An 18530-nucleotide genomic window follows, 5' to 3' on the forward strand; every position below is an offset into this window, starting at 1 on the left:
TTCTGCATCTAGCCAATTTTATTTTTATTTTATTTTATTTTATTTTATTTTTTTTGAGGCGGAGTCTCGCTCTGTCGCCCAGACTGGAGTGCAGTGGCCGGATCTCAGCTCACTGCAAGCTCCGCCTCCCGGGTTTACGCCATTCTCCTGCCTCAGCCTCCCGAGTAGCTGGGACTACAGGCGCCCGCCACCTCGCCCGGCTAGTTTTTGTATTTTTAGTAGAGACGGGGTTTCACCGTGTTAGCCAGGATGGTCTTGATCTCCTGACCTCGTGATCTGCCCGTCTCGGCCTCCCAAAGTGCTGGGATTACAGGCTTGAGCCACCGTGCCCGGCCGCCAATTTTATTTTTAACGAAGAAAGTGCTTAGCAATACTCTATATTAAAACTTCCAACTCAATAAACAGCATATCTTACTTATTTGGTTTATTAATTAGGGACTAATACTCTACAACTACTTAACAGAGCTAAGCAATAGAATTTTAGACATCTCTCAATAACATTTCCCAGGCTTATAATTTCATTTTTAATTTCACAAAAATACACTAAGCATTGATAATTTTGTCAGAATAAGTCTTTCCATGGGAACTGACAATCTTTTAGCATGGTGTGGTATCAGAAAACTTGCTTGGCTTCTTTCTACCTGTTTTTTTCTCCTCTTAAATGAGGATAATAAAAATATCTGTTCCGCCGGGCGCGGTGGCTCAAGCCTGTAATCCCAGCACTTTGGGAGGCCGAGACGGGCGGATCACGAGGTCAGGAGATCGAGACCATCCTGGCTAACACGGTGAAACCCCGTCTCTACTAAAAAATACAAAAAACTAGCCGGGCGAGGTGGCGGGCGCCTGTAGTCCCAGTTACTCCGGAGGCTGAGGCAGGAGAATGGCGTGAACCCGGGAGGCGGAGCTTGCAGTGAGCTGAGATCCGGCCACTGCACTCCAGCCCGGGTGACAGAGCGAGACTCCGTCTCAAAAAAAAAAAAAAAAAAATCTGTTCCAACCCTTTATTTGTTATGAAAATCAAAAGAGAAAGCACTCTGTAAGGTGTAATTATTACTCCCTCTTAAATGAAAAAGCTGAACTAGCAAGTATTAAATTGTTGAACACCTCTTAAGAAAAGCAAAAACCTGGGATGAGTGCTGGCAAGTGGGGAGATAGTACTGCAATGCGGAGGCAGACCCAAAGGTTCTACTCCCAAGCAAATAAACAAAAAATGTTGTAGGTCATGAGATTTGCAAAACATTTTATGAATTCTTTTTTTGTTTTGTTTAGCTTAGAAATAGGGTCTCAGTATGCTGCCCAGGCTGGTCTTGAACTCCTGAGCTCAAGCAATCCTTCCCCTCATCCTCCCAAAGTGCTGGGATTACAGGCATGAGCCACCATGCCCAGAATTTGTTTTGTTTTTGAGATGGCGTCTTGCTATGTTGTCCAGGCTGGTCTCTAACTCCTGGCCTCAAGTGAACCCTCCTCCTCAACCTCCCAAGTAGCTGGGATTATAGGTCACCACACTCAGTTTCTCAATTCTTTTACACTGAACATTAGTAGCTATTTAAATCTAAAGGATGATAATCTGGAATAATCGTCCTGGATAGTCAAGGAAGAATTTGTTTCTTTGCTGTTACATTAAGTATCCGATTCAGGACTCACCCCCGCCCCGAACCCCCTGACCCCACCTCCAGCCATCCAAAAATGGAAAAGGCTGACTTCAAAATTATTTTCCCAGCCGGACGCAGTGGCTCACGCCTGTAATCCCAGAACTTTGGGAGGCCAGGGTGGATGGATCACCTGAGGTCAGGAGTTCAAGATCAGCCTGGCCAACATGAGGAAACCCCATCTCTACTAAAAAATACAAAAAAAAAAAAAAAATTAGCTGGACTTGGTGGCAAGCGCCTGTACTCCCAGCTACTTGGGAGGCTGAGACAGAAGAATCACTTGAACCCGGGGGGCAGAGGTTGTAGTGAGCCAGGTACGCCACTGCACTCCAGCCTGGGCAACAAGTGTGAAACTCCACCTCAAAAAAAAAAATAATAATAATAATTTTCCTGAAAGCTTTTTAAGTAGTAGGTCACAAAAAAATATCATGCTGACCTGGTTATTTTAAAAATACTACAAATAATATTTGGGCAAAAGTAACACTTTCTCCAACACCATCCTAAGCAAACTGTAGTAAGAACACCATGCCAGGGAGGCATCCACACTTGTCATTAAAGAAATGCCAAAAGGACAAATAGAACCACGAAATGACCTAGCTTAAAGCTGCCAGCTAAAAAAGTGAACTATATCAAATCACCTGACCGTTGTGTGAATGTACGACATGACTCCATGATGTCCTCTCTGCAGCCCTACTCTACCTTACTGTGTCTTTTAAAAATCATTTTTATAAAAAGAAAAGCTCGGCCGGGTGTGGTGGTTCACACCTATAATCTCAATACTTTGGGAGGCCAAGGTGGGTGGATCACGAGGTCAGGAGATTGAGACCATCCTGGCTAACACAGTGAAACCCCGTCTCTACAAAAAATACAAAAACAAAAATTAGCCAGGCGTGGTGGCGGGCGCCTGTAGTCCCAGCTACTTGGGAGGCTGAGGCGGAAGAATGGCGTGAACCTGGGAGGCAAAGCTTGCAGTGAGCCGAGATCGTGCCACTGCACTCCAGCCTGGGCGACACAGCAAGACTCCATCTCAAAAAGAAAAAAAAAAAAGAAAGAAAAGAAAAGCTCTGACAAGCTTATACATTAAAGACACAGCCGAGGCTGGACTCAGTGGCTCATGCCTGTAATCCTAGTACTTCAGGAGGCCGAAGCTGGTGCACTGCATAAGCTCTGGAGTTTGAGACCAGCCTGGGCAACATGGTGAAATCCTGTCTCTACTAAAATACGAAAAAAAATTAGCCGGGTGTGGTGGCACGTGCCTGTAATCCCAGCTACTCAGGAGGCTGAGACAGGAGAATTACTTGAACCCAGGAGGAGGAGGTTGCAATGAGCTGAGATCACACCACTGCACCCAACCTGTGCTGGACAGAGTGAGATTCCAGCTCAAAAACAAATAAATAAATACATAAATAATTCTGAATAAAATTAATAACTTAAAAGGCAAAAGTACAAACACAGTTCTCAATTTCCTCACATTTCAATAAAGAAACTGGTCTAGAAAAATCTCTTAGTTTCCTATGACTTCTAAAATTGAGTTTGAGTATTCTATTTGTTGGTGGTTGCTGTTCTTATAAGTTACAACAAAACAAACATATATCCCAAACATTCATAGTGTCCTTAAGTGATTAATTTACTTCCCAACATACACCTAGATTAATTTTGAAACAACCTACTTTACAATATACCCTAAGTGCCTGTGTCCTCTGTCTTTTCAACCTTTCCCTTTTATGGTCTGTAAACATCCTCAACATCTTTTGATAACGAACATTAAAACCTCTCCTTCAACCCTACATTTCCCTCTAATTACTGGCCTTTCACCTTCCTTTCACAGCCACCTTCTTTTAAAAGAAAAACATTACTGACCCATCTTCTTACTTTCAATCTACTAAAACTGCTCTACCTAAGGTCATCAATGACTTTCTAATTGCCAATCCTAATAGACACCTTTTTAAAATTATTATTTATTCACATTTATTTAAAACTAAATTTTTTTTATAGTTGTATGTCAAAAAATAGTGACTAGGTTTTATGGCTTACTTAAAATATAAATGAGGAAAACAGACATGTGCCACACCAATAACTGGTTTCAATTCTTTTTAGAGGAAATACTATAATTTAAAAAAAGAGTTCCAAAATATTTAACAGAATTTCCAGCAATGATTATTTCCAAAATGTAAAGATTTGAAACATAATTTGTACAAAACTAAAAACCAGAAGAATTCATTCTTATTTTTTCCTTGTTTAAAAAATACAGACAATTCGTCACAAGAAAGTTTGACATGTGATAGCAGCTGCAGCCTCAGTGACCCTCGGAATCACTGTCCCTCTTCACGGGGATAGAGCATTGCACTGAGGACAGCAATACATCTTCGATTGGCTTCTTAGGGGTTTCCTCCAGGTCCGTCTTAATTGCTCCAGATTCAGTTTTCACTAGAAGAGTTTTCACTGAACAGTTTCAGGTTCATGCTGCCAAACACTAGAGGACCAATAAACTGAGCCTTGATATCTCCATCCAGGTAAACAAATATCATGGGCAGATTTCTATCAGGATAACTGGGTATGCAGGTTGTTGAAATGGCTTTGATAAATTTGACATCAGGAAACTTCCTGGCAACTCCACTGAGGTGCTGATTTATCAGGGCACAGAGGGGAATTCCTTGTTTGTAAAGGTGCAAGATGACCCACAAGCCCTCACCGACTTTGATAACTTCTTGAACAGAATCCTTCTCTGAGATCTCCAAAACTTCTCCAAATTTATTATTCAGTTTAGTTGCTTTCCACTCAGCCAGTCTCTGCCGTCTATACATTTCAATAGCACGCTCATCCTCTGCATAAAACTCGTCTTCATGATCCTCCAGCTCTTCCAAAGTCGTATCTTCCTATGTTGTCATCACTGACTGCTGGACAATGCGCTGCTCCTCTTCTGCCTCCTCTTCCAATCCTTTCAGACTTTCTTTGGGGGGTAAGATGCCCTTTTTGTGTAAGATGTCATTCCATTCAGTGTCTGCATTGGGGTCCTGCATCTTGTGTCCAATCGCTCAAGCCAGTTGTGTCCCCTAATAGACACTTTAAATCCTTCTTATTTAGCCTATCCACAGGAACATTCCTTTTTAAAACTCTCCTCCTCTGCTCCTATAAAAACGTGATACTTTCTATTGATTTTCCTCTACTTTTCTTTCTGTCTCCTTTTGTGGACTTTATTCCACTGTGTCACTTAAATATGACTTTTTTTTTTTTTTTTTGAGACACAAGTCTTGCTCTGTTGCGTAAGTTGGAGCACAGTGGCACAATCTCAGCTCACTGCAACCTCCACCTCCCGGGTTCAAAAGATTCTCCTCCCTCAGCCTCCCAAGTAGCTGGGACTATAGGCGTGCACCACCACGCCCAGCTAATTTTTGTATTTTTAGTAGAGACAGGTTTCACCATGTTAGCCAGGCTGGTCTCAAACTCCTGACCTCACGCAATCTGCCCACCTCAGCCTCCCAAAGTGCTGGGATTACAGGCATAAGTCACCATGCCCAGCCTTAAATGTGACTTTTATCCAGTCTCATGTTCTCTCTCATGACCTCTTCTCTCTTCACTCTACATGGTTTCACTGGATGATCTCATTCAACCTTGTGGCTTTAACTACTCCCTAACACCTAGCATGTCTTCTGCACTCCATCTCCTCATCTAAGCCTGAATGATACACTCCATCATCCAAACCCAGACATTTAAGAACCACTCTACCCACCAATCAATCCTAACAATTCAAACCCTAAATATCTCTCGTGGCCAGGCATAGTGGCTCACATCTGTAATTGCAGCACTTTGGGAGGCCACAGAGGGAGGAGTGCTTGAGCTCAGGAGTTCAAGACCAGCCTGGGCAACAAAGGGAGACCCTGCCTCTACAAAAAACAAAAAAATCAGCCAGGCATGGTGGCACATGCCTGTGGTCCCAGCTACTCAGGAGACTGAGGTAGGAAGATTGTTTGGGCCAGAAGGTTGAGGCTCCAATGAGCCATGATCACACCACTGCACTCCAGCCTGGGTAACAGAGCGAGACTCTGTCTTATAAATAAGTAATTATCTCTTGAATCCATCCCTTCCTATCCACTCTAGATGTTGTTATTCTAATTTATATTATCTTCCCTGGCTTTGTTTTCTTCAATAGTTTCCCCAATGATAACCCTGTATCAATTCTGGCCCTTGTCCAACCCATCTGCTACACAGATAACAAAATAATCTTTCTAAAAGCCCAAATAGGCTGGGCAAGGTAGCTCACACCTGTAATCCTAGCACTTTGGGAGGCTGAGGCAGGTGGATCACAAGGTCAGGAGTTTGCAACCAGCCTGGCTAATACAGTGAAACCCTGTCTCCACTAAAAATACAGAAATTAGCCAGGTGTGGTGGCAGGCGCCTGTGGTCCCAGCTACTCAGGAGGCTGAAACAGGAGAATCACTTGAACCCGGAAGGTGGAGGTTACAGTGAGCCAAGATCGTGCCACTGCACTCCAGCCTGGGTGACAGAGCGAAACTCTGTCTCAAAAACGAAAAAAAAAAAAAAGCCCAAATATGCCCAAGTAGCCTAAAATGTCATCATTTCTGTCAAGCTTTCCTTGATCTCTCCAGATGGAATTGATCACCTTCACAGAATTCGGTGTATTTACTCATTTACATATTTGCCTTCTCAACTAGTCCTCTAATTCCTTGATGGCACAGACGTCTTATTCCTTTTTCTATATCTAGCACTTAAGCATGGTCTTGAGAGAGTACATGGGTCATGTATTGCACAGATGTCCCAGACAGAAAACCAACAAAGAAACATCGGACTTGCGCCGGGGGCGGTGGCTCATGCCTGTAATCCCAGCACTTTGGGAGGCTAAGGCGGGTGGATCATGAGGTCAGGAGTTCAAGACCAGCCTGACCAAGATGATGAAACTTCATTTCTATTAAAAAATATAAAAATTAGCCAGGCGTGGTGGCTCATGGGTGTAATCCCAGCTACTCGGAAGGCTGAGGAAAAGAAGTGCTTAAACCTGGGAGGCAGATGTTGCGGTGAGCCCAGATCGTGCCATTACACTCCAGCCTGGGCAACAAGAGCGAGACTCCATCTCAAAAAAAAAAAAGACACATCGGACTTAATCTGCACTATAGAACACATGAACCTAATAGATATTTACAGAAAATTTCATCCAATAACTGCAGAATACATATTTTTATCTTCAGCACGTGGATCGTTCTCAAGCAGAGACCCTATGTTAGGTGACAAACAAGCCTTAAAACATTCAAAAAACATGGAAATGATATCAGGCATCTTCTCTGACCACAAGGGAATAAAATTACACATCAATAACAAGAGGAATTTCGGAAACTATATAAACACATGGAAATTAAACAATATACTCCTGAATGGCCAGTAAGGAAACTGAACATTTTATTGAAACAAATAATAATGAAAACACAACATGCCAAAACCTATGGGATACAGCAAAAGCAGTACTAAGAGGGAAATTTATAGCTATAAGTGCCTACATCAAAAAAGAAAAACCTTCAAATAATAACCTAATGATGAATCTTAAATAACTAGAAAAGCAAGAGTAAACCAAACCCAAAATTAGAAGTAATAAAGATCAGAGAATAAATGAATTTGAAAATTAAAAAAAGGAAAAAAGAAAGAAATGAATTTGAAATGAAAACAATACAAAAGAGCAATGAAACAAATGTCAGTTTCTTTGAAAAGATAAATAAAATTGACAAACCTTTAGCCAAACTAAGAAAAAAAGAAAGAAGACTCAAACGAAAACAGAGATGAAAAAGGAGACATTATTACTGATACCACAGAAATTCAAAGGATCATGAGTGGCTACTATGAGCAACCATATGCCAGCAAATTAGAGTAAACAGGTCAATAAGTGTTGTTAAATGAATAAATGGTGCAATGGATTTACAAATAATAGTATGTTCATAAATTAATGTTGTAAAAACTAAGAGGAAACAATTATTATAGCTCAGAATTATCTGACAAGACGTCCCGAAAAGCTTTGAACTGAATATTAAACAAGGATAGGAAGAATTTTTTTAAAAACAGCAATAAAATTTTTCAAAATCTGCAAAAGGTCAAAACGAATTATTGGCTGTTTCAATGTATATAACTGTTACGTCATATAACAAAATATATTTCTGCAGAAAAAAATTGAGGTTTACTGATTGACGAATCCATTCAAAAAATATATTAGCTTACTATAGGCCTAGATCAAGTTGAAAATAAGACGACAGCAAGGAGTTAGGGTACAAATACTTCATAATAGCAAGTTTTGGGGTCAAATCTCATTACCACATAATTACAATAAAAATCTCCACATAATTCATATTTTTATAAATATTCACTCAACCAATACTTGAGCACCTGGATACTGTGTTCCTTGAACAATCAAGGGTACAGATTAAGCCCTCTATTATTATAACATTTTAAAATAATTAAGTCAGTTAAACACTCAGTGGAGTTTATCTAACAAGGTTGCTGAATTTGAGTATAAGCACTGGAGATGAAACAGCAAGTGAACAGGCAAAACCCGAGACCTCAGAGATTACATTCTAATGGATGGAAATGAATGATAAACAAGATAAACGTAAAATATATGCTATGCTAGATGATGTGTTAAGATGAAAAATAAAGAAAGGGAAAGGAAAATTTGAAGGTTATAAATTTATTTTATTTTATTCAGACAGTGTCTCGCTCTGTCACTCAGGCTAGAGAGCAGTGGCACAATCATGGCTCACGGAAGCCTTGACCGCCTAGGCTTAGGTGAACCTCACATCTCAGCCTCCCAAGCTGGGAGTACAGGCATGTACCACCACGCCTGGCTAGTTTTTTCTATTTTTTGTAGAGATTGGGTTTTACCATGTTACCCATGCTGGTCTCAAACTCCTGGGCTCAAGCAATCTGCCTGCCTCTGCCTCTCAAAGTGCTAGGATTATAGGCCTGAGTCACAGCACTCGGCTGGGGGTCATAATAAGGCAGCCAGACAAAGTCTCACTGATCTGGAAGTCAGGGAGCAATCTTGAGAATTCAGAGGAAGGTAGTTAAAAACAGAGGGACAGCAAGAACAAAGCACAGATTAAGGGAGGCAAAGAGTAGCAGATGATGAAGGAGTTTCCAGGGGGGTCAGATTAGGGGTCAGATGGAATTGATCACCTTCACAGAATTCGGTGTATTTACTCATTTACATATTTGCCTTCTCAACTAGTCCTCTAATTCCTTGATGGCACAGACGTCTTATTCCTTTTTCTATATCTAGCACTTAAGCATGGTCTTGAGAGAGTACATGGGTCATGTATTGCACAGATGTCCCAGACAGAAAACCAACAAAGAAACATCGGACAGATTAGGGTTGGCCGACTGCCACTTATTTCCAGCAAAAATCAATACAGCAAAATTTCAATACATTAAAAGAAACCTGATGCCTCATCTAGAATTTGCTTTTAAAGAATCTAATCTGGCTAGGTGTGGTAGCTCACACCTGTAATCCTAGTACTCTGGGAGGCTGAGAAGGAGTATTGCTTGATCCCAGGAGTTCGAGACCAGCCTGGACAACATAGGAAGACCTTGTCTCTACAAAACAGTAAAAAATTAGCCGGGCACGGTGGTGTGTCCCTGTGGTCCCAGCTACTTGGGAGGCTTAGATGGGAGGCTTGTTTGAGCCTGGGGTCAAGGCCACAGTGAGCCACAATTGAGCCACTGCACTCCAGCCTGGGCTACAGAGCAAGACCCTGTTGCTAAAAAAAAAAAAAAAAAAAAAAGGGCGGGGGCCAAGCACAGTGGCTCACGCCTGTAATCTTAGCACTTTGGGAAGCCAAGGCAGGCGGATCACCTGAGGTCAGGAGTTCAAGACCAGCTGACCAACAGGGTGAAGCCCTGTCTCTACTGAAAATACAAAATCTAGCCAGTTGTGGTGGCGTGCGCCTGTAGTGCCAGCAACTCAGGAGGCTGAAATGGGACAATTGCTTGAACCTGAGCAGCGGAGGTTGCAGTGAGCTGAGATCACACCATTGCACTCCAGCCTAGATGACAAAGACAGAGAGGAAGAGGAAGAGGAAGAGGAAGAAGGAAGAAGAAGAAGGAAGAAGGAAGAAGAGGAGGAGGAAGAAGAGTAATCTAATCTGTAACACAAACTTGTTTATATTTTCAAAGTTGCTTTATGACAGATTTTAATGAGTTTTCTTAAATAAGGAGTATACTAAATGAAAGCAGTCCCTCCTCACTCCCAAGGAAGCCCCAAATTTCACACAGAAACCACTCTATGATCTACACAATGACAAAATGCATATAATACTATAATGCAACTTACTTCTAACTCCTTTCAAGAGCCTGCTGAAAATATTTCACTAATCCTAAATTTATTTTCCTCTTCTCCAAAAAGCTACAGAAACAAAGATTTTTGCTGCAAGCATCTCACAGGATCTGAATGTTCCAAAGATCAACTGTGATTCTGCTGTCTGCATGCTGAGAGGTCAATGCTTTGGACCTGGCATCATAAAGCCTCTCTTAAAGTTATCTTCAGTTCATCTGCTTGTTGCTGTGACTTTGTTTGGATATGCAGAATCAAAAGTATTACTGTACTCTTTATTGGCTTCACATCAAAATTAAAGCACTGACAGTTGATGATTCGTATGGGCTTTCTGATGAGGTGCTTCTGAGAAGTGGGTGTCCTGTAACCAACATGTGGCAAGATTTTTATATGTTTTTGTACTCTACAAGTGACTGTGGCATCATTTCTCAGGGTAAAAGCGTAGGTTATTTTTAGATCTATGCTAATATTCACCTCTAGAACATGACCAAGGCGAGGATTCATATGTATCTCATGTGCTCTTAGTGAGACGGGTCTTCATGGCAACCTGCAGTTTCATTTATCCATCCAAGGCAGGCCAAATCACTGGCTTCTCCCACTTACCAAGACTACTACTGAAACACTATCAAGTGCTTGAAATCATGCTTCAAAGCTTAAAATGTATTTTTATTTATCCACCAAGATTGATGAGGTCAAGGAAGCACCTAACATTAGATCACTGCACATCCTATGCCTCATTTTATCTTCAACAGGAAACAAAAGGTGAGCTATGTAATGTGATGTACAGAGCAACTGCAGCAGCCTGAGGACTTAGAAACAAGAGGCCTAAATTATAGCAATCCTGACAATGGCAGAGTTCTTACTGATATCATGTGTTTGTGTTAATCTGCAACTTTAATAAAGCAGACATTTCTTTTTATGACTCCTTTTGAAAAATGTTTTTAATTATATTGGAATCACATTTAATACATAATTTTTCTTAAGCTAAAGGGAATTATTTTTTATAAAGATCAATTGCTACATTTTTTTTTTAAAGATTTGTTCAGAGTAAAGAAGTATGAAATGCAAGCCTTAAAACTTTTTTTTTCCTTTTCTTAAGATCTGGTGTCACCCAAGCTGGAGTGCAATGGCATTATCACAGCTACTGCAGCCTTGACCTCCCCAGGCTCGGGTGATCCTCCCACCTCAGCCTCTAGCTGGGACTACAGGTGCGTATTACCATGTCTGACTTTTTTGTTTTTTGTAGAGATGGGACCAGATGTTGTCCAGGCTGGTCTTGAACCCCTGGTCTCAAGCAATGCTCCCACCTTGGCCTCCTCACACTGGGATTACAGGCATGAGCTACCGCACCCAGCCTAAAACTTTTTTTTTTTAATCATCAGGGTAGAATTAGTACGTATGAGCAAACAATAAAGTGTTCAGATGAAAAATCATGAAGGGTACAGATTAAGCACCGTATTATTAAAACATTTTTAAATGATTAGGTCAGTTAAACACTCAATAGTTTATCTAACCAGGTTGTTGAATTTATAAAAACTTTTACACAAGCTAGGTAATCTTATGAGGTAAAGTTCAGATTGCAACATTCAAAGAAAAAATGGGATGAGTTCAGATTACTCCAGTGATTCTCAAAGTGTAGTCCACAGACTCATGGGAATCCACATCTTAGTATGTATGCCCTTTTCACCATGCTGACAACTGGAGTGAAAGTGCAATAGCAACGATGGGTAGGACTGCTTGCACCTTAGCACCAATTAAGGCAGCAATACCAAACTCTACTGGTAGTCTTACTCTTCACTGCCATGCACTCTCAATTGTTCTAAAATGTCAGTTTCACTTGATTGATGAAGCAATAAAAATTATTAACTTTGTTAAATCTCAACTCTTGAGAAAAGTCTTTTTAATATTCTGTGTGACAAAATGGAAATATGAAGAAGGCACTTCTACTGCATACTAAAGTGTGACAGTATGCAAACTCACCCCTTTTTCCACATAACTATTGTTACTTCAAAGAAAAGAGGGCATTAAAACAGAACACAAATAGCAGAAGGAAATTCAAAGAAGAGGAGCTAAGTAGGATACAAGGTATGATTCCAATCCTCCAACAATTGATGACACAGTCTAGAAGACAAAGTTTGCTATTATTATTTACATGCCCATCTCTTCAATGATTGTTCTGACAATTTCAATCACTTTGCTATGTTCTAGGAACTACGCTGACCACTAACTATTGAAATCAACCTGAAATACTAAACTTTTCTGTCAGAAGAATCCAGAGTTCTAAGCCAACGGTTCTAAACTCTTAACAGCAAAACCTCTATTAACTGCAGAATCCCAATAGGAGCTCACAGGAAAGTGCTCTGATTGAAGCAGCATATAGGAAAGTTCAGATACACACATTCCATAAACTTGCCTTCTATCTCCCATTTACCTATTCTCAATGGTGATTCTGCAGGCCATGTAATTCAATCATATTTTTCCCCGGTCTCAATTGATTTATTCTGTTCCCTTCTACATACACACATGCATGTACACATGCAGGTACACACACAACACTCCCTCACAGACTGTTCAGGGGTCCCATTATCCTTCCCCTTCATTTCTCTAATTCATATTGAAAGATCTCAACGAGGCCCCTCCACCAAATCGCTTGCCTTTTTCTAATGATCTTTCTTTCTTGTCTAATTACACTGATAGTTCCTCCGAAAATGGTGAAGATGGACATTTTCTTTTGTTTCTGACTTAAATAAAAATTCTTTCAGTATTTCACCATTAAGCCTGATACAAGTTTTTTATTATATTTATATAATTAAAAACAAGACAGGCAGTGGTTCCTTAACATTATTGTTACTATTATTCAATACCAGCCTACTCTTTTTTTTTTTTTTTTTGAGGCGGAGTCTCGCTCTGTCGCCCGGACTGGAGTGCAGTGGCCGGATCTCAGCTCACTGCAAGCTCCGCCTCCCGGGTTTACGCCATTCTCCTGCCTCAGCCTCCCGAGTAGCTGGGACTACAGGCGCCCGCCACCTCGCCCAGCTAGTTTTTGTATTTTTAGTAGAGACGGGTTTTCACCGTGTTAGCCAGGATGGTCTCTATCTCCTGACCTCGTGATCCGCCCGTCTCGGCCTCCCAAAGTGCTGGGATTACAGGCTTGAGCCACTGCGCCCGGCCAATACCAGCCTACTCTTAATTTATTTTCTGGATTTCTTTTTTCTATTGTGGTAAAATACACATATTTACCGTTTTAGCTATTTTTAAAAGTGTGCAATTTCGTGTCATTAAGTATGTCCACACAGTTGTGCAACCCCCACCTCCATCCATCTTCAGAACTTTTTCATCTCCCTAAACTGAAACTCTCTACCTAATAAACAGTGATTCCCCATTTCCCCTTCCCCACAGCTTCTGACAGCCACCATTCTGCTTTGTCTCTACAAACTTCCCAATCATATTATTTTATTGCTAAGACTCTCAAATCCTGAAAGGCTGAGTCATTTTTCCAAGATCACCCAGCTGATTACTGGCAGATAAAAGCCAAAAGCAAGCACTTACTTAGAAGGGAAAGCAGCAATCATCTACAGCCAAATAGCTTCATTTCCTTTTCTGCTTCAATGCCTTGTTAGCCTTGGTCTGGTGGGTATCTGCAAAGGATAGATGGATGGATGGATGGATGGATGGATGGATGGATGGACGAACAGACAGACAGATGTATAAAGATATATACTCATTGTCAGCTGGGCGCAGACAGACAGGCAGACGGCAGATAGATATATAAAGATATATACTCATTGTTGGCTGGGCCAGTGGCTCATGCCTGTAATCTCAACACTTTGGGAGGCTGAGGCGGGCGGATCACTGGAGGTCAGGAGTTCAAGACCAGCCTGGCCAACGTGCTAAAACCCTGTCTCTACTAAAAATATAAAAATTAGCTGGACATGGTGGTGCATGCCTGTAATCCCAGCTACTCGGGAGGCTAAGGCAGCAGAATCACTTGAACCTGGGAGGTGGAAGTTGCAGTGAGCCGAGATCGTGCCACTGTACTCCAGCCTGGGCTACAGAATGATACTCCATCTAAAAAAAAAAAAAAAGATACATACTCATGGCGTCTTAAGCAATAACTGTAGAAATTCAGTCTGGCAACATGGTGAAAATCCGTCTCTACAAAAAAAATACCAACAAAACTAGCTGGGTGTGGTGGTGTGCACTGATAGTCCCAGCTACTGAGGAGACTGAGGTGGCAAGATGGCTTGAGCCTAGGAGGCGGGGGTTGCAGTGAGCAGTGATTGAGCCACTACGCTCCAGCCTGGGCAACAGTGAGACTCTGTCTTTAAAAAAAAAAAAAAAAAGTAGAAATGTGGGTCATATTCAATATGGTCAATTTCTAACAGGCTGAACAGTGTTGACCATAAATATCTATCCATCTGAAGGCATGTTGCAAATGGCATGGCCTACAGCTTGCTTCTTGGACTTATCCTATTTAACATTTTTTAAAAAATAATTTAGGCCGGGCGCGGTGGCTCAAGCCTGTAATCCCTGCACTTTGGGAGGCCGAGACGGGTGGATCACGAGGTCAGGAGATCGAGACCATCCTGGCGAACACGGTGAAACCCCGTCTCTACTAAAATATACAAAAAACTAGCCGGGCGAGGTGGCAGGCGCCTGTAGTCCCAGCTACTCGGGAAGCTGAGGCAGGAGAATGGCGTAAACCCGGGAAGCGGAGCTTGCAGTGAGCTGAGATCCGGCCACTGCACTCCAGCCTGGGCGACAGAGCGAGACTCCGTCTCAAAAAAAAAAAAAAAAAAAAAATTTAGATGAAGTCTCACTACATTGCCCACACTGGTCTTGAACTCCTGGGCTCAACTGATCCTCCCAAAGTGCTGGGATTACAGATGTGAGCCACCGCACCTGGTCCTGTTGAACATTTTTATTAATGATTTGGATGTGGCCATTTATGGTACAATGAAATATGTGATGGAGATAAAGAAAATCATGACAGCTGAATCTGCTGGATCAAAGAATCAGTATTTGAAAGATCTAACCAAATTAGAATATTAGAATACTAAACCAAATCATCTCTAACAGACCTAAACTAAAAGAAAATTAACAAATAAAAATAAAATAGGTCAGCACCATTTTGCTGGAGCCTGCAACCAGGTGGGAGTGGAGTGGAGCGGCCATTGTCGCCAACTCTTTCCTCTCTCCCACAGTTCGGTCAGTGGGTTGATTAGGCCGTCAGCCCTCGAGCCAAGACTTGTCTCTTATTTAGTTCCGGGGAGGGCCTCACTGACATAAGTGATGTAGAGAAGAACAACTTCAAGGGCATAATGTTCATGAAGAAATTGAAGAGCTTTTTCCAAGAATGCGGAAGATAAATCAAGATAAAAGAAGGCTAATGTAAAGTATTCCAGATCAGAAAGTTAAAAGTGAATGGGGGAAAAATTGAACAGAAGATTGGTCGGATAGAAGCACTTGAATTTTTTTAAGGCTATTTTGAATTGTTTGAATTGGGGAAGAGTACACAAAGTACAAAAAGCGAAAAACTCAAGAATAAACAGAAGTAGAAAGCAAGAGTGAAGTAGAAGTAAAAGAATCTGGAAGAATAAATGGGTCCTAGATTAAGTAAATGAGTCTCACTCTCAGTCAAAATCTCCAACAGGATCTCCTGCTCATGTAAAATTGGAGAGACGGTCAGGATTTCGCAGTCCTTCGAGTGTTTCCAAACACTCTGAATCCCATTCTCTATCAAGATCAAAATAAACGTCGAGGTCAAGGAGGCATTCTCATCGACGTTATACACTTGATCCAGACCCCACTCTCTCTCACAGGAGACGATCTTGAAGTAGATCATATACACCAGAATACTGGCGGTGAAGGAGCCGAAGTCATTCTCCAATGTCTAACCACAGAAGACATACTGGCAGAAGGGCAAATTCAGATCCCAACACTTGCCTTGGAGTATCTGGCCTTAGTTTGTACATAAGAGAGAGAGATCTTCGTGAAGTATGTTCTCAATATGGACCTTTGAATGGTGCTAATGTGGTTTAAAATCAACAAACTGGGTGATCTCGAGGATTTGTTTGTATATTTTGAGAGAACAGATGACTCAAAGGAGACTATGGTAAGGGCAAATAGAACAGAGCCGGATGATAGAAGAAATTCAGGTGGATTATTCTATTACCAAGAGAAGACACATACCTACACTGGGCATCTACATGGGCAGAACAACTCATAGTGGTGGTGGTGGAGGTGGTGGTAAAGGTGGCAGTGAAGATGGTGGCAGACATTGAGATTCTCACTATGATAGCGGGTATGATCGTGGATATGACAGACATGAAGACTATGATTACCGGTACAGAAGATAATCACCTTCTCCTTATTATAGTCAATACAGATCACAATCAAGATCTCATTCCTACAGCCCAAGACACTATTGACAATGAAATGGTTGCAACGAAGGACATTTTTTTCCTCTTTATTTTCTTTTTTCTATCTCTCTTTTTTTTTTTAATTCTGGATTTCCTGAAGCTTCTGATTCTTCCTACTCTTTAAAAAAAAAAAAAAAAAAGCCGGGCGCAATGGCTCAAGCCTGTAATCCCAGCACTTTGGGAGGCTGAGATGGGCGGATTACAAGGTCAGGAGTTCGAGACCATCCTGGCTAACACGGTGAAACCCCGTCTCTACTAAAAAATACAAAAAAAAAGCTAGCCGGGCGAGGTGGCTGGCGTCTGTAGTCCCAGCTACTCGGGAGGCTGAGGCAGGAGAATGGCGTAAACCCAGGAAGCGGAGCTTGCAGTGAGCTGAGATCCGGCCACTGCACTCCAGCCCGGGCGACAGAGCGAGACTCCGTCTCAAAAAAAAAAAAAAAAAAATTGGTTTATTTAGTATCTACGTTATACTCCTAAAGATGTAACTGTTGTCATTTTGAGTAAACATCTTGAGTAGAAAAGGAACCCTAGTGTTATGCTTCGTAAATTTTCTTTTTTTGTTTTTACTAAGAAAAACTCCTAGCTAATCAAGTAAGAAATTATCTTTTTAAAGCTTCTTTTGTGTTAGATATTGTATTAGAGATCTGCATTTAGGAAGAACTCCTTTTTAAACTTTCTTTTGAGGAAGACAGTAACACATGAAGTAGTTCAGTCATGTCATGTTTTCTTTTACAGCTCTTTTACAGTCAAGTAGTTAAATGCAGAAAATTTGAAGCTGTAAAAGAAAACACTTGGACATTTCTTTTGAAGAATGGAATTTTTGAGCCCTAAAAATTAAGTCATTTTTTAGAGACGAAAAACTTGTGGATTCCTATAAAACATGTATTTAAAATATATCTGTTAAAACTCTGGCTGGGCGCAGTGGCTCACGCCTGTAATCCCAGCACTTTGGGAGGCTGAGGCGGGCGGATCACGAGGTCAGGAGATCAAGGCCATCCTGGCTAACACGGTGAAACCCCAACTCTACTAAAAATACAAAAAAATTAGCTGACGTGGTGGCAGGCGCCTGTAGTCCCAGTTACTCGGAAGGCTGAGGCAGGAGAAAAGCGTGAACCTGGGAGGTGGAGCTTTCAGTGAGTCGAGATGGCGCCACTGCACTCCAGCCTGGGCGACAGAGTGAGACTACATCTCAAAAAAAAAAAAGAAAAAAGAAAAACGTCATCAAAATCATCCTAACAATAATACCTAACATTTGCTTAATACATGTGGCAGCCATGGAGGTATGTCACGGATATCAACCTTTATGAAATAACTTTCCAACAAGCTTCTAGGTGCACAGTTAGCTGACAGCCTCCTACTGCACTCCCTTCAGGATGCCCAGCTTTCAAGCTGAAGTCACACTCTTCCTGGGCAGCCCCACCCAATGACTGCTCATAACATAGGCACTAAGGCCTGGCCATTTCTGTCCAATGCAGGACTCCTCTAATGAACAATTTTTGTTCGAGTCTTCACTGTGTTGTCTGAAACTCTGTCAGACCTGCATCTCACTCTGAGACTCTCCCTGACAACTGTGCCCCCTCTCCCTTTCCTTTCACAGAAGTCCTCTCCTACCTCATGTATCTCTTATATTCCTGTCTCAGCAGCTGCTTCCTGAAGGACTCAAACTGGCACAGCTGGTACCAGAAATTGACTGAGAAAGCAGGAGGTAAGACAGGGCTTAGGAACTAGGTAACTTACTGCCTGACTGACAATGAAGATCTCATCCCAGGTAGTACGTGAGGCATGAGAGGCCCTGACACAAGCTGGTGGCCCAACTGTTAACACACAAGTTGTGACCTGGAAGAATGTTCCCAGAGAGGAACACTCAAACTGGTATAAAGATTCAGATATTTGGGAAGGGGAACACAAACATACAAGAACAATAGAGTTGGCTAGCTGTTAGACTGCCTTGGCTCCCTAGAAAGCAGCTAACAAACAACTGAAAACTAAGTGTGAAGGCCAGAGGGCTCTTTGATAGCTCATAAACAGGTCCTTATCACCTACCATGGAAGGCAGTAAAAGATGAAGAACAAACTCTGGATGGCTACAGACCACTGCTTCACGATGACTGAATGCTCAGCCAAGGCAGGCTTG

The 18530-nt window shown here is 41.7% G+C and overlaps 1 protein-coding gene and 2 pseudogenes across 4 annotated transcripts in view; 1 reads left to right on the forward strand and 2 right to left on the reverse strand.

The window, feature by feature from the left end:
• ZFYVE9 (zinc finger FYVE-type containing 9) overlaps window positions 1-18530 on the reverse strand; it is a 208383-nt gene that overhangs the window by 173432 nt on the left and 16421 nt on the right. The window lies entirely within an intron of this gene.
• Window positions 3631-4961, reverse strand: LOC117092587 (annotated as a pseudogene).
• On the forward strand, window positions 15300-16497 carry LOC117092588 (annotated as a pseudogene).

Source organism: Trachypithecus francoisi, unplaced genomic scaffold, assembly GCF_009764315.1.
Source record: "Trachypithecus francoisi isolate TF-2019V2 unplaced genomic scaffold, Tfra_2.0 Lachesis_group12, whole genome shotgun sequence".
Classification (NCBI taxonomy): domain Eukaryota; kingdom Metazoa; phylum Chordata; class Mammalia; order Primates; family Cercopithecidae; genus Trachypithecus; species Trachypithecus francoisi.